At 36.5% G+C, this 15206-nt stretch overlaps 1 long non-coding RNA gene across 1 annotated transcript; it reads left to right on the top strand.

Moving 5' to 3' along the window:
- Positions 1-3876: 3876 nt before the first annotated feature.
- Positions 3877-14123, top strand: LOC110743963. Its single transcript, XR_002523847.2, has 3 exons — positions 3877-5609; positions 6553-6655; positions 13394-14123. It is a non-coding gene; the product is annotated as an uncharacterized LOC110743963 (long non-coding RNA).
- Positions 14124-15206: the final 1083 nt, after the last annotated feature.

Here is a 15206-nt window from a genome sequence, read left to right as displayed (position 1 = left end):
TATACTAAAGGCTACAGTAACAGAAGAGCATAATAATGGTGTAAAAATAGACACATAGAATATGGAACAGAATAAAGAACCCAGAAATAAAGCTGTATACCTAAACCCAACTGATCTCTGACAAGGTCGACAAAAATAAACAATGGGGTAAGAACTCCCTATTCAATAAATGGTGTTGGAATAACTAGCTAACCACATGCAGAAGAATGAAATTAGACCTCTACTTCTTACCGTATCCAAAAATAACTCAAGATGGGTTGAAGACTTAACTGTAAGACCTCAAACTATTACACTTCTTACGATCACCCTATGCAAATAATTTATGATTAAGTCCTAAAAAACAAGTGCAACAAAAATAAATATTGACAAGTGGGACCTAATTAAACTAAAGAGCTTCTGCACAGCAAAAGAAACTATCAAAAGAATAAACAGACAGCCTACAAAACGGGAGAAAACATTCACAAACTATGTATCTGACAAAGGACTATGCTCAGAATCTATAAGGAATTTAAACAAATTTATAAGCAAAAAACAAATAACCACATTAAAAAGTGGGCAAAGAATATGAATATACACTTCTCAAAAGAAGATATACAAGTGGCCAACAAACATGAAAAAATGCTCAACATCACTGATGATTAGATAAACCCAAATCAAAACCACAATGAGATACCATCTCACACCAGTCAGAATGGCTGTTATTAAAAAGCTGAAAAATAACATGTCAGCAAAGTTGCAAAGAAAAGAAATGCTCATACGCTGTTGGTGGGATTGTAAATTAGTTCAGCCCCTGTGGAAAGCAGTTCGGAGACTTCTCAAAGAACTAAAAACAGAATTGCCATTTGACCCAGTGATACCATTACTGAGAATATACATAAAGGAAAATAAATTGTTCTACAAAAAGACACATGCAGTTGTATCCTTTTCATAGCATTATTCACAATATCAAAGACATGGAATCAACCTAGATGCCTATCAGTAGTGAATTGGATTAAAAAAATGTGGTACATATACACCACGGAATACTATGCAGCTATAAAAAGAATAAAATCATGTCCTTTGCAGCAACATGGATACAGTTGGAAGCTATCATCGTAAAATAATTGACACAAACAGAAAACCAAATACTGCATGTTCTCACTTACAAGTGGGGGCTAAACATTGGGTACACATGGACGTAAAGATGGGAATAGAAGACACTGAGGACTCTAAAAAGTGGGGAGGGAGGGAGAGCGAAAGAGTTAAAAACCTCCTTTTTGGGTACTCTGTTCACTATTTGAGTGAGGGGTTTACCTGAAGCCCACATCTCAGCATCACACAATGTACTCCTGTAATAACCTGCCTGTGTACCCACTAAGTCTAATTTTAAAAAAAATAATTAAAAGTAAGTAAATTAATGAGCAAACAACTTACTGTGAAAACATTTACCACCAAACAAACAAAAACCAGAACAAAAAAAGAACATTTTGACAATACCTAAAGCGTTAAGGTTGTGCATTCTCCATGGCTTAGCAAGAGCCTGGCATGAGCACTCTTTGGCATGAGCATTTCATAAATTTGCTAGATTTAGCAAATAACAATGTAGACCACCTATTTAAATTTAATTCCAATGATATGACAAAGTAAATTTTACCAGAAGTATGTCCCAAATATTGCATGAGACATCATTATATTTTTAAAATTATTTGTTGTTTCTCTAAAATTCTATTTTAATTAGGTGTCGTATATTTTCTTTGGCAACTCTAGAAATTTATTTACATGTGCATAGGAAACATGTACAAGATTGCACACTGTAGCATTGTTTGTAATACAAAAACGAGTGAACAAACTGGAAACAAACACACATTTGTTAACTGGAAATGGTATAAATAAACTGTGGGATATTTAAAAGCAAACGTGTCTCAAATGTGTTACACCCGTCTTCTAGATGAATGTCATGAACTTGACATGGAGAAGAAAAAAGCAAGTCACAGAAGAAATACACATAGACTAATTCCACAGATGTAACTTCAAAGTTATATAAAGGAAATAGTTCATTTTTAAAGATTTGTTTAAATGTGGGACTACAATGCAGCTATGCAAGGGGAAGATGAACACAAAATTCAAGATAGCTATCACTTCTGGGGAAGGCAAAGCATAAGACATGATAGCACATAGGGTACTTTGAAGGTGTGGCTACTATTTTTTTCTGGGCACATGAGTTTATATTTTATCTTTATAATTTTTTAAACACATATTCACGTGTATATGTCTGTGTGTATATGCATATATCTGTATTCTTCTGAATGTCTGAAACAACTTTATAGGAAATGAAATATCCTGAGACCAGGTGCGGTGGTTCATGCCTATAATCCCAGCACTTGGGGAGGCCGAGGCAGGCGGATCACCTGAGGTCAGGAGTTTGAGACCAGCCTGACCAACATGGAGAAACCCCGACTCTACTAAAAATACAAAATTAGCCGGGAGTGGTGGTACATGTCTGTAATCCCAGCTACTCGGGAGGCTGAGGCAGGAGATTCTCTTGAACCCAAGAGGCGGAGGTTGCAGTGAGCCGAGGTTGCACCACTGCACTCCATCCTGGGCTACAAACGCGAAACTCCATCAAAAAAAAAAAAAAAAAGAAAGAAAGAAATGAAACATCTTATTTAAAATAAGAGCTTTAGTAAATACATTTTTTCATTTATTTCTGAATGAATGTAAATCAGAATTATATGCATATGTATGTATATTTTATTCATTCATTTCTGAACTAATATATGCCAGACCTTGTTCTAGGGAGTCCATCCTACCTATTCAGAACAACATTTCTCTCATTAAGTCCTCACTTGTTGCGTGGACTTGCTCCATGCCTGCTATGGAGAAGTAACTTATCAGTGATAATTGGTATCATGATCACAAGTCCCTGAAGGGTAAGTAGATTGCCTTAGGCAGCATAGTTAATAAATTGCGAATCCAGGATGGAACCTAGGTCTGATTTCAAAGTCCAGGTCTTTTTTCCAGTAGATTTTATGTCTAAAGCCTTCCACTCTAAAGAACAAAATGTCCTCAAGCACTCTTTGTTAGTTAAGTTGAACTTCTATATTCACAGTCATTAAATGTATCATATTATGGAGAGATAATAAAATAGTATAAGAATGGAAAATACCAGAGTGCATCATACATAATAAGGGTAATTACTATTACATCAATTTTTTTTTGTTTTCGTATCTGTGTCTATGTGCATAATATAATTCGTACTATGGGTCATAGTCAAAACATTTGCAGGCCTCTAAAATAGAGAAATCATTCTTTCCTCCTCATCCAACTTTTCCTAATTTTCTCCTAATTGTACTTTTAACAAGACTAAAAAATAGAAAGCCAACACAGAGTATGGACATCTTTCAGTTGACCTACCAATAATTCCAATTTTTAAAGTCTCCCAAACTGACTTCATTAGCTCTTCCAACATTCCCTGCCTTGCTGAAGGGCCGCATCAGTTCACACATAGAGATGGTATTCTATTTTCCTGTATTGTCTTCCCCAACAGTTGACTTTTTGTGCTACCACCATCATTGAACCTCTTCAAGTAAAGCCTGTCAAAATAGGTCTCTCAGTCTCCTGTTTTTGTTTCTGTTTATCTTTTAATCATTTTAAATTGCTTCACTTCGCTATAGAAGACTGAACTTTCTGAAGGGCACATTTGATAGTGTTACTCCTCTGCTTACAGCTTTATAAGTTTCCTTATGTTCAAAATGGGGTTCAAACTCCTTGGCAGTACACAGAATCCTTGCCCCACCCTGTTTCTGCCCGCTTTGTAACATTTCCTTCACTCCCTCTCCAACAACAATCGGCCACTGTGAACTGTCTCCAGTTCCCCTAGCGCATCATACCCGCTATCATCTCGACTACTGAGTGCCTGACTTCAACAGTCTCTGACAAGCCCAACCTAGGTTAGGATGCTCTACACTTTTCTTTTTCACATCATGTGAAGGGATTTGAATGACATTCTCTTGTTTACTCATCTCTACCATCGTTAACTGGCCTGCAAGCTCCTTGAGGTCATGGATGGAGATTGGTTCGCTCCATCATCCCAACATCTAGCCCAGTTCCAGAAGCATGGTCGATATGGGGATTGATTGAAAAAAAAATATGCAAATAAATTCACAATGAATTCTAAAAAAATTAATTCTGAAAGATTTTGGATCAGGTCATCTGTAACTGGTTATTCAAAACTGATCTCGCATTATGCAGCTTTTGTGAATATGCACCCTTCGATGATAACAGCAGTTCTGAAACAGTTCTCAGAGGTATATAAATAAACAGTGGAATTACACAGTGGTGGGTTGTTTAATCTTTTCCGGAATCATACTGATCCTACCAGTGGATGGAGGACTTTTCCATGGTAACATTCCACTGAACACAAAAGATCTCTGCACTCTGAAAGCAACCACTTAGGGATGCTACTCCTGCCAACTCCAAGTCCTGATTAGCTGGAACCTTGGATGGAAAAGAGTGCCCACAGAACAAGTGATACCTCGTGTTCTATTTATTGATGAGATGAAAAGAAGACACAAACTGTGACTTGTATATCTCTGCATTATAATCATTGCCACAAAAGACCAGTAAACAATACCTGCTCTAAGTAAGAAACTAAATACAACAAATACATTCTTTATTTTTAAATAATGAAACAATAGTAAAGTCAACTGACTCTGAGGTCCCTTCGTCCTCCTCAAAGATTCCGTGCCTCCTACTTACATACAAATTTACAATTTATAAGGGTAAATATTGGATAAGTCTCTAACACTCTTTGAAACACCCAGAATTGCTGGGAAACTCAAGCACTAATAGGAGTACAGAGAGGCAGAAAGAGATAAAATGTAAATAGTAATCTATTGCTATAGCTTTTATGCTCCAGCATTAAAAAGATAGAAAAATACAAGGCACAGTGAAGTCTAATCAGTAATTAAGGTATTACAAGTGCCCAGAAACCCATAGACTTAAATATTTTATTTTAGACATATTCAATTTAGATTCTCCATTTTGGAGAAATTTGGATGCAAACCAGGAATAAAGGTTTTTGTGAAATGGTAAATAGCAGGATTGTTCTGTCCATAATTTCTAAAATTCATCACAATACTCTGGAAATTGTTGGAAGGAATCATTATATAAAAGCTCTATGAAATGGGTTACCCCTTTGTGGGGTTAAAGTCCATAAATTCCAAAAATGAAATAAAGTAATTCATTTAACAAATGTGTATAGAGTGCCTATTATGTGCCAGGCAATGTTCTAGAGTTTTGAGATATACAGTGAGCAAACAATGCTCTCAACTCTCTGGAGCTTATATGCTAGTTATTCTAGTGGGGGAGGCAAGACAATACGAACATAAAAAATGAGAGTAAAGGATACAGTATAAATCAGAAAGTGATGATACTATGGCAAAAAAAACAAAAACAAAAAAAAAACTAAATAAAAGAATAAGGAGATGAGAGCAGGGAGATAGCCTGCTATTTTGAATACACTGGTTGAGAAGGTGCCATGGAAAACAAGAGTTAAGTGAAAATTGAACAGAGGTAAGGAAATTAGCTATGAAGATGTCTGGAAAGAAGCCTTCTGAGCAAAGTAAACGGTTAGTGAATTCTCAGTTTGTTGCAGGAACAAGAGAGAGGCTAGAATGACCAGCATGGTAGTTATTTTATTGGTTAAGCTAATGAAATGGAATCTTAGTGCTTTATCAAAACAGAAACTGTTTTTTTGCTCACATAAAGTCCAGTAGGAGAAGAGGCAGTAACTCTGCTTCACTCAAAAGCCCAGGCTGATGGTGGTTCTGTTATTGTCAACATGTGACTTTCAAGGTCACTCTAGACATTGATATCCAGCAGGTAGTAGAAAAGAATATGAAAGATTTCGAGAGGTTTTAATAGGCCAGGGTTGGGGTGGCTAACTGTCCTTGCTTTCTCAGCATTGAGGGGTTCTCACAGGATGTGGGGCTTTCAGTGTTAAAACCAGGACAGTCCTGAGCAAACCAGAATGGTTGGCGACTGTAGGCTGGGCCTAGAAGTGTATCGTGATGAGCCACATGCCATGGCCAGAAGTCAGTTACACAACCTCACATGATACAAAGGGGCTTAGAAACTGCAACCTAACTGAGTACCAGAACAGAGGAAACAAAGTCAGATGAGAATGGGGAACAGATTGCAAGGGATGGGCCACTGGAAGGACCTTGTGTTTTATTCTGAGAAGAGAAGAAATGACGAGGAAAGGATTAATGTCTTAGTTATTGTACTTTTTTATTTGATAATACACATATCATTTTTTAAATACTAGGCACTCGTAAGAATTCACAAATATTTAAGTAATTTAATCCTCTTTACAACCTTACACAGTAAGTACCCCTATTACTCCCATTTTACAGAGGAGGAAACTGAGGCACAGAGAGACTTGCTAACTTGCCCTAAACTGTTGAACTGTAGGTGATGAAGCTGGCATTCAATCCAGGTAGTCTGAATAAAGCCTGCATGCTTTTAATCACCGCAATATTCACCACCAATATAACTTCCATTGTTTTTCAGGATCCTCAGGAATGGAAGCAATAAATGTGACTTGTTTATTATTGGCCCATTACATCCAAGAGCAGCCTTTCCTCTCCTGTATGTGGTTCTGTCATTCCCCAAGGTGGGCCCACCCTCCCCATTAATATCTCTTCTCCAGGGGATTGGTGGCCAAAAGCAAGAACCACGGTGTACAACTTGTGGTGGATGGAGCAACAGAGAAGGAAGAGGAATAAGATACTTTTACAACAATCTCAAAGGCCTCTGCCCACTACTGACTCCCAATATCTTTTTTATTTTTTTCTCCTTATTTCATGTCAGATTAAGTTCTTTTTTCTATGTATACATTTAGAGGGTACAAGTGCAATTTTGTTACATGGATATATTGTCTACTGGCGAAGTCTAGGCTTTTAGTGTAGCTATCACCCAAATACAAATTACATTGAACCCATTAAGTCATTTTTACCCTTCACCCTACTTCTACCCTTCTAAGTCTCCAGTGATGATTATTCCACACTCTATGTCCACATGTACATGTTATTTAGCTCCCACTTACAAGTGAGAACATGTGGTATTTGACTTTCTGTTTCTGAGTTACTTCATTTAAAATAATGGCCTCTAGTTCTATCCATGTCGCTGCAAAATACATGGTTTCATTCTTTTGGTGGCTGAGTAGTATTACGCACACATACGCCCACACCACATTTTCTTTAAATTTTCTTGCCTAACAATATGGAACTTTTGCATTAAATTCATATACATGTTGCTTTATTATAATTTACTTAAATATAATTTCATAATTTAGGCTCATGCTTTCATGAATGTTTTAAATAATAGTGTCTAAATGTTGGAAAATCCTGCCATCTGCTAGCATATACTATCAGTTTGAAAACAAGGTAAAGTAAGCTCTGTGAATATGTTGAGTAAACATTCATTCTCTCTCACAACCAAAAAGTGTTAAAGACATTAAAAGATAAATATGATACATAGTACATTTCCTAAATAACCTTTAAAAAATGAGATGCTCTGGAAAAAATCATGGTGATAGCAGTGTTAAATACCAGCAGATGGAAAAAAAATATTTAAAAAACAAACCAGACTAGGGCGAGACAGTCAGAAAAACTCAATATGAGCAACAAAGTAAAAAAGCATACTAATCTTGGAATTAGGAACTGGGTAAGAAATAGATCTCCTTGGGAGCTGATTACAGAATGATTACCAAGGTCAGATTACACTTCCTATCAAGTCTCCATCAGGTAAATTGATGGGTTTCAGTTGATCTCTGCAAAAACAAACAAACGAACAAACAAGAAAAGACAAAAACAAAACTCATTTAGCAATTTTTGTCATTAGATAAAACAAGATGTATTTATATATGGAGAATGAAGCAGGTTCATTGCTCACATAATTTTTAAGAATAAAATAATGGGAATTCACCTCTTGTAAGCTTGAATATTATAAATATTTCTAGTAGGAGTGTGGAATTGCTAAAACTTCCTTCTGAGGACTGAACTGAGTATTTAATTACTTGGATACATTGGCAGCAGTGCAAGGATATAATTAGTGTGCTTTTATTTCATTTATAAATTAAGAGGAAGATGCCTTTCCAAACCTGATTAGTGAGTTATGGACTGGGCTTCAGGGCAGAGAGTAAATCTAATGAATATAAGAATATACTTCCTTTTATCAGTGCATTATTACCAGAAAATAAAGGAATTAAGAGAAATTCATGGAGCTTATAACATTAATGAACTTCATGTAAAATGAAATTTATTGGTAGCTTTTAGTAACCAGGTACAAACAGATTTGAAACAGGAGTTAAGCAGTGCAGACGCAATTTTCTTATTTCAGACTCATATTCTGGGGAAAAACATGTTTACATAAATCTCAAAATTCTTAGTCTCTAAAATAAGAGTATGTCAGATGATATATTGAGGTTGAAAAAAATGATTAAAAGTTATATTTGTATGTATTTAAAACTTATTAAATTATATATTATATTGTATTACACTGCTATCTATATATACATATATATTCTATATATATTATATTGCATAGTTTATATAATTTATCAGTGTTGAAATACTTGTATATAATTTATAAATAACCAAATATACATATATTTGGATTAAGTTCTCAGTTTTTAAAAATGTATAAGGCATATAATTCAAAAAATGAGGACTTACTGAATGTCACATGATACTTTTCTTATTTTTTTATACATTGGTATCTTTAGCTACTTTGATGTGAGAATGAAATAAGTAAATTATCCCCAAAGGGGCAAGAGAGTAACAGCTAGAGGAGAAATATTCCTGCTCCATACAATGATACAAAACAGTTTTTGTGCATTAGCAGCAAGTGGTCCAGCTGCCCCATTGCACACCCTTAGCCTACCTCTGATTTCAGTGGCAACTATGGGCACAGTTCAGTGGGAGCTCAGACTCACAGTGACAGTTGCCACTTCCAATCTGGCCTCAGTCTTTACTACTTTCTGCCCCTCGGTCTTCCCCAAACCACGTTTCACTTAAAAAAAAAAAATAATCAAGGAGGGGACAATTAAATGTCATTGTCTATGTACATTTGTTTTATTAGGGAATGGATGTTGGCAATGATTAGGTATTTCTGGTTTAACAATATGGGAATGAATAATTTATTTTTATTTTATGCTATTATTTTTAGAGACAAGGTTTTACTCTGTTGCCAAGACTGAAGTGCAGTGATGTGATAATAGCTCACTGCATCCTTGAACTCCTGGGCTCAATCCTCCTATCTCAGCCTCCCAAATAGCCGGGACTACAGTGGCATGCCACCATGACCAGCTATTTTTTTTAAATATGTAGAGATAGGCACATGAAAAAATGCTCATCATCACTGGCCATCAGAGAAATGCAAATCAAAACCACAATGAGATACCATCTCACACCAGTTAGATTGGCAATCATTAAAAGGTCAGGAAACAATAGGTGCTGGAGAGGATGTGGAGAAATAGGAACACTTCTACACTGTTGGTGAGACTGTAAACTAGTTCAACCACTGTGGAGGACAGTGTGGTGATTCCTCAAGGATCTAGAACTAAAATACCATTTGACCCAGCCAAACCCTTACTCCTACTGGGTATATAGCCAAAGGATTATAAATCATGCTGCTATAGAGACACATGCACACAAATGTTTATTGTGGCACTATTCACAATAGCAAAGACTTGGAACCAACCCAAATGCCCATCAATGATAGACTGGATTAAGAAAACGTGGCATGTATACATATATACCATGGAATACTATGCAGCCATAAAAAAGGATGAGTTCATGTCCTTTGTAGGGACATGGATGCAGCTGGAAACCATAATTCTCAGCAAATTATCACAAGGACAGAAAACCAAACACCACATGTTCTCACTCAGAGGTGGGAACTGAACAATGAGAACACTTGGACACAGGAAGGGGAACATCACACACCGGGGCCTGTCATTGGGTGGGGGAGGGGGGAGGAATAGCATTAGGAGAAATACCTAATGTAAATGGCGAGTTAATGGGTGCAGCACACCAACATGGCACAAGTATACATATGTAACAAACCTGCATGTTGTGCACATGTACCCTAGACCTTAAAGTATAATCATAATAAAAAAAAAAGAAAAAAGTTGAGTAAAGGCTTATTAGTCCACAGCACTTCCCTGAAACCTGAAGAAGACATAGGAGAAGGCTCTTGGTAGGAAAGAGAGAAGGTTAGAATGTGAGTGAGAATAAAAAAAAAAATGTAGAGACAGAGTCTCACTATTTTGCCTAGGCGGGTCTCACTACTCCTGGCCTCAAGCCATCCTCTGCTTCCCAAAGTGGTGGGATTACAGTCGTGAGTCACTTGCCTAAGTTGGTATGAATTATTTAAATAATAAGTAAACATAAACTGCAGGTTCCAAATATTGTTTATGTGAGCACACAGCACTCTTTTTTCAGGATTAACCAGGTACTTTCAAACTAAACTTTTAGTCAATAAGATAACTTGTGAGTGTTTTTGTAAGTAAAATGTTGGAATAGCCGTGAGTGGAAAACATGGTCAATTTAAGACATCACCAATAATGCGTTTGGAATGAATGGTTCTTCCAGAAAATGAATCGGTTGCAAAATCCAACTAGCTGATTGTGCGTGTTCCCAGTGTAGCTCTTCAACATTGCTCAGCTTTGTATGGGAACCATACTGAATTTTAAGGATGTGCTCATCTTACATAACATAATACACTCCTTGAAAATGATTTAATTATGTGTAAAAATGAACATCCATAGAAATATATATTATCTTACTGATACAAACTAAAGAAAGGATTTGCATTTTGCATCAAATCTCAGCCCGTTCCAGAGAACCTAGCAGCAGTAGGCCACTGACTATACCTTTACAATCACCAAGGTTGGCGTTTCTAAAAGAGTAAAGAGTAACATCTCTATACTCTACTGGCTATGGAGGCTTTATAGCCTTACTCGCAGAAGAAATGATGTTGGTTGAGCCTTTCTGTCTTATTTGCTCTTGTTTTTCATTTTCTATGCTTATATTTTAATCTTTCTTTCATCTTTGGCTTTTTGCATTTGCACACTGCTGAGTGGGAGACAGTACCCTCTATCTATTTTGGAAAAACAAGGCTCCTCTTTTTATCTTTAGTAAGCTGTACTTGAGCTGTCTTCATCTGTGCCCGGCTTACTTTCCAAGTGCTCCTCTATCTTCTGGATTGAGCTCACTGTGCTTCTGTTTAGTGATACATTTGGGGTTTCACATAATACTCAGGCCTGCTAGTCTTTGAGGGATCCACCAAGAGCAGCACAGCTGTAGAATCATGATCTCACCCAGAGCACCCTTTTTGTACTTGTCAGCCAACTTGGCCATCCCTACCATTTTGATCTCAAAGCCATTTCCAGTTGGTTCTAAACAAAATTCTCAGTTCTTTGGTCCTATTCAACCAATGTAAGATTTTTATGTAGAGGGGAAAAATTATGCTTTAAAAATACAAAATTTATAAAGAATTTCATTTTAACAGTTTCATTTATTATTAATAGTAGTAACAGTATTTTTTCCAAATTTACTATTTATGAAAATCTTTAAATGTGTTTTCTCATTTAAATTAACACAAGTAATCTTATGAGATAGATTTTTTTGCATTTTACAAATGCAGAGTGTCATAATTATTTTTAGCAATTCTTAAGTTGAATTACATTTTCCATGGATCACACAAGACACTACTTCAATCTGCTTGTATATTTTGGTATTCTAACCTACATCTCCATTTCAAAAAGCAAACATTATAAGTCTATGAATTGTAGATGGTAGGAGATAGGTTTCTCACTATGGAAGAGAGAGTTACACATAAGTAGGAAGGGAAGAATAGAATGAACCTCATATTACTGGATTAGAACCAGAGACAACAGTATGAACTAATATTTATCTTAATATTTCTACAAATGAATAGATATAGAAATAATTATAAAGGTGTGAGTATACATAGGTCATATGTATGCATAATCTAGTAGTTCTGCCAGCTCAGAGAACCTAGAAGCAGTAAGTCCCAGTAGCAATGAGCATTCCAGTGCTCAGGTCTTGGTTTCTAAAAAGAATTCTCCAGTAAAAGGAACCAGGGTTCCTTGGAGAAGTCACTAATTCTAGGACTAGGACAGGGAAAGTACAAGATGACCCTGGAGCATCCTGTAGCACCAGAAAGTAAGGAAGTGCTCAAAAAACAACAGCATGGAGCATGTCAAAGGGGCACAAGAACCATCATCAAAGAGCTCCCAATATCTAAAGCAGAAATAATTCAGGTGAAAAAGAAACAAATGATACATTACCCAAAGAATAAAATAAATATGAATCCATAATACTTTTTAAATGATTGAATAAATAAATACATTGTAGAGAAAGGATACATTTTCCTTAAAGAATAATTCTTAAAACTATAGGTAGGTACTGTCTCCTTTTCCGGGAGGTAGAACTTAATCTCTCCCCAGCTTGAGTATGGACTGGATTTAGTGAACTGGCTTCAGAAGAATAGAGTATGAAATGGAAATAGTAGTAATTTCACAGTGTAGAAATCTGGCAAACACTGTCTTAACCAAGTAATCAAAGTATCACTATGTTTTATCATGTTGATATCAAATACCTCTTCAGATACTTCAAATACTTCTGGACATAACAGAATGAGGACACCTCACCTCTGATATTCTTTCTAAAAGCCCATAACCTTAGTTTAATCATAACAAAACACACCAGACAAACCCAAATTGAGAGACATTCTATAAAATATCTGAGCAGTACTCCTCAAAGCTATCACGGTCACAAAAACAAAGTGACTGAGAAACTGTCCCAGAACAGAGGAGACTAAGGAGACATAAGAACTGAATGCCATGCAGTGCCCTGGATTGGACCTGGGGAAAGAAAAAGGACATTGATGGGAAAACTAATGAAACCAAAATAAAGTTTGGAGTTTAATTAATAGCAATGTATCATCACTGGTTCCTCAGTTTTGGCAAATACAGCATGGTAATGTAAAGTGCTGACATTAGGGGAACCTGAGTGAGGAGTATGAGGAAAGTGTCTCAATTACCTTTGCATTTTTTTCTGTAAAAAATATTCTAAAATAATTTTATCTTAAAAAAAAACAAAGTGGAGAATTAGCATAATCATTTCTGTCAAATATCCATTTTCCACTAGCAACAGTGATAAGGTCTTCAAAGTTTGCCATGATACCTGAAGGTATTACTTTCAAGTAAGATGGTGAAAGTTAACCCATTTCAAACCAAATGATTTTAGAATATCTAGTATATTCAAAGAATGCTAGAATCTCTCTTTCCATTTTAATTATAGTTCTTTTTTTTCCTTAACAGAAGTTTTTGAGCAGCAGAATAAAGAGTCATGGGAAAAGTGCTCTCAATATGTATATGTTCTTAATTTTCTGAGCTCTAAATGATGCTACAACCTGGTATTTAGTGGTTTCTATTGAGGAGAAATATTTGCAAACCCATCTCTCCCCATAAGGTTCTCAAAGGAATATATTTTTCAGAAATTATTAAAGCAAGTGAAAATTTTGAGTGTCCCATCCTCACCAGAGGGGGTCTGACTCATTGCTATAGTGGGGAGCATTCTGATGGCCTGAGCCAGGACAAGTGGTTTAGGCTCATGGCCCAGGGGGAGTTTCTCCTCCTTTCCAAGGCCAAGACCATATCTCCTCCCAGGTTCCAAAAACTGAAGTAATAAAACCATTCAAGAGTGTGATATTTGTGCATTTATGTTTTGTACCCAGAGCATCCCAAGTTTAACAAGTGTGAATCTCCCCTGACTTTGGGCAGTGAGTGGGTGCCTTGTAGTGGGTGGCAATAGTTTCACAGCACCTTGCTTGTGCAGAAACATTTTATCTAGTCTCTGTGGGAAGGGAAGGTACTGAGGGTCTTGTGAAAGCCGACTCTGTAACCGTATCAGAGCAAGTGTGATGAAAGGATGTTGTAACTGGTTAGTTTTTTACTTTTTCCCTATCCCAAATATAAAAGCTGTGTTTTTATGTACTTTCTCAACATTAAGGTATTGGCTCATATGCTGATATACTGACATTTTCATGCTTTTATTAATTAGCAATTAATGTCAAAAGTGAGGAGCAGGCATTTGCAAAGAGGCCAATTAAAGACTACATCATTGTCAAAATGTCTGAAAGCCAGAAACCCAGCAGGCAAGAGAATCATGGCAGGTAATGCCCCACTGAGCTATTGTTCTTGTTCAGATCCTCTACAGTATGAACACTTGTCAAGCTGCCTTGAAAATACTTTCTCCTGGGTCGATACTGGTGGAAGTAATACAATCTTAGTCAGGTTCATGAGGAAAAAAATTGAAAAGCAATGCATTCAACATATATGCCTGTATTTCAGTTTCGAGCAATGCTGAAGAAGTTTCTTTCATAATTAAAAAAAAAAAATCCACCAAGTAGACACTTAGAATAATCTAAATGAATGAGATACTTATAAATCTATTCCACATTTTTATGATATAACCTGTTTCATCAAGAAAGCCACAAGTTTGATTTTACATTTTGGGATCTGAGAGACCTAAAGCTACATTTCCTGTCTACTACTTAATAGTTGTGTGACCTGGGAAAATTTATATTCCTTTGTTTTAACTGCTTTGAATTTGAGTTTTCCTCTTCATAACATTGAAATAGCAACACATATCACCTTGTGTCACTGTGCTGACTTGATGTTAGGTTGGATTTTTAAAAAAATTTTATTTATTTATTTGAAATGGAGTCTCACTCACTCTGTGGTCCAGGCTGGAGTGCAGTGGCTCCATCTCTGCTCACTGCAACCTCTGCCTCCTGGGTTCAAGTGATTCTTTTGCCTCAGCCTCCCAAGTAGCTGAAACTACAGGTGCTGGCCACCACATCTGGCTGATTTTTGTATTTTTAGTAGAGATGGCGTTTTGCCATGTTGGCCAGGTTGGTCTCGAACTTCTCCTCTCAAGTCATCTGCCCGCCCTGGCCTCCCAAAGTGCTGGGATCACAAGCTTGAGCCACTGCACTTGGCCAGGCTGGATATCTTAAGGCATTTTTCTCCTTGCATTTTTTCTTACCTTTTCTTCTTTCTTCCTTCTCCCCTTTTCAAGTGGCTGGCTCCCTTGACTTACTTCTGTCAGGGATTGGGGAAGGTGTGAAGC

The sequence above is a fragment of the Papio anubis genome, chromosome 8 (genome assembly GCF_008728515.1).
Source record: "Papio anubis isolate 15944 chromosome 8, Panubis1.0, whole genome shotgun sequence".
Lineage (NCBI taxonomy): Eukaryota > Metazoa > Chordata > Mammalia > Primates > Cercopithecidae > Papio > Papio anubis.
Note: the sequence above shows the minus strand (reverse complement) of the source record. Positions and strands in the feature narration are given on the sequence as shown.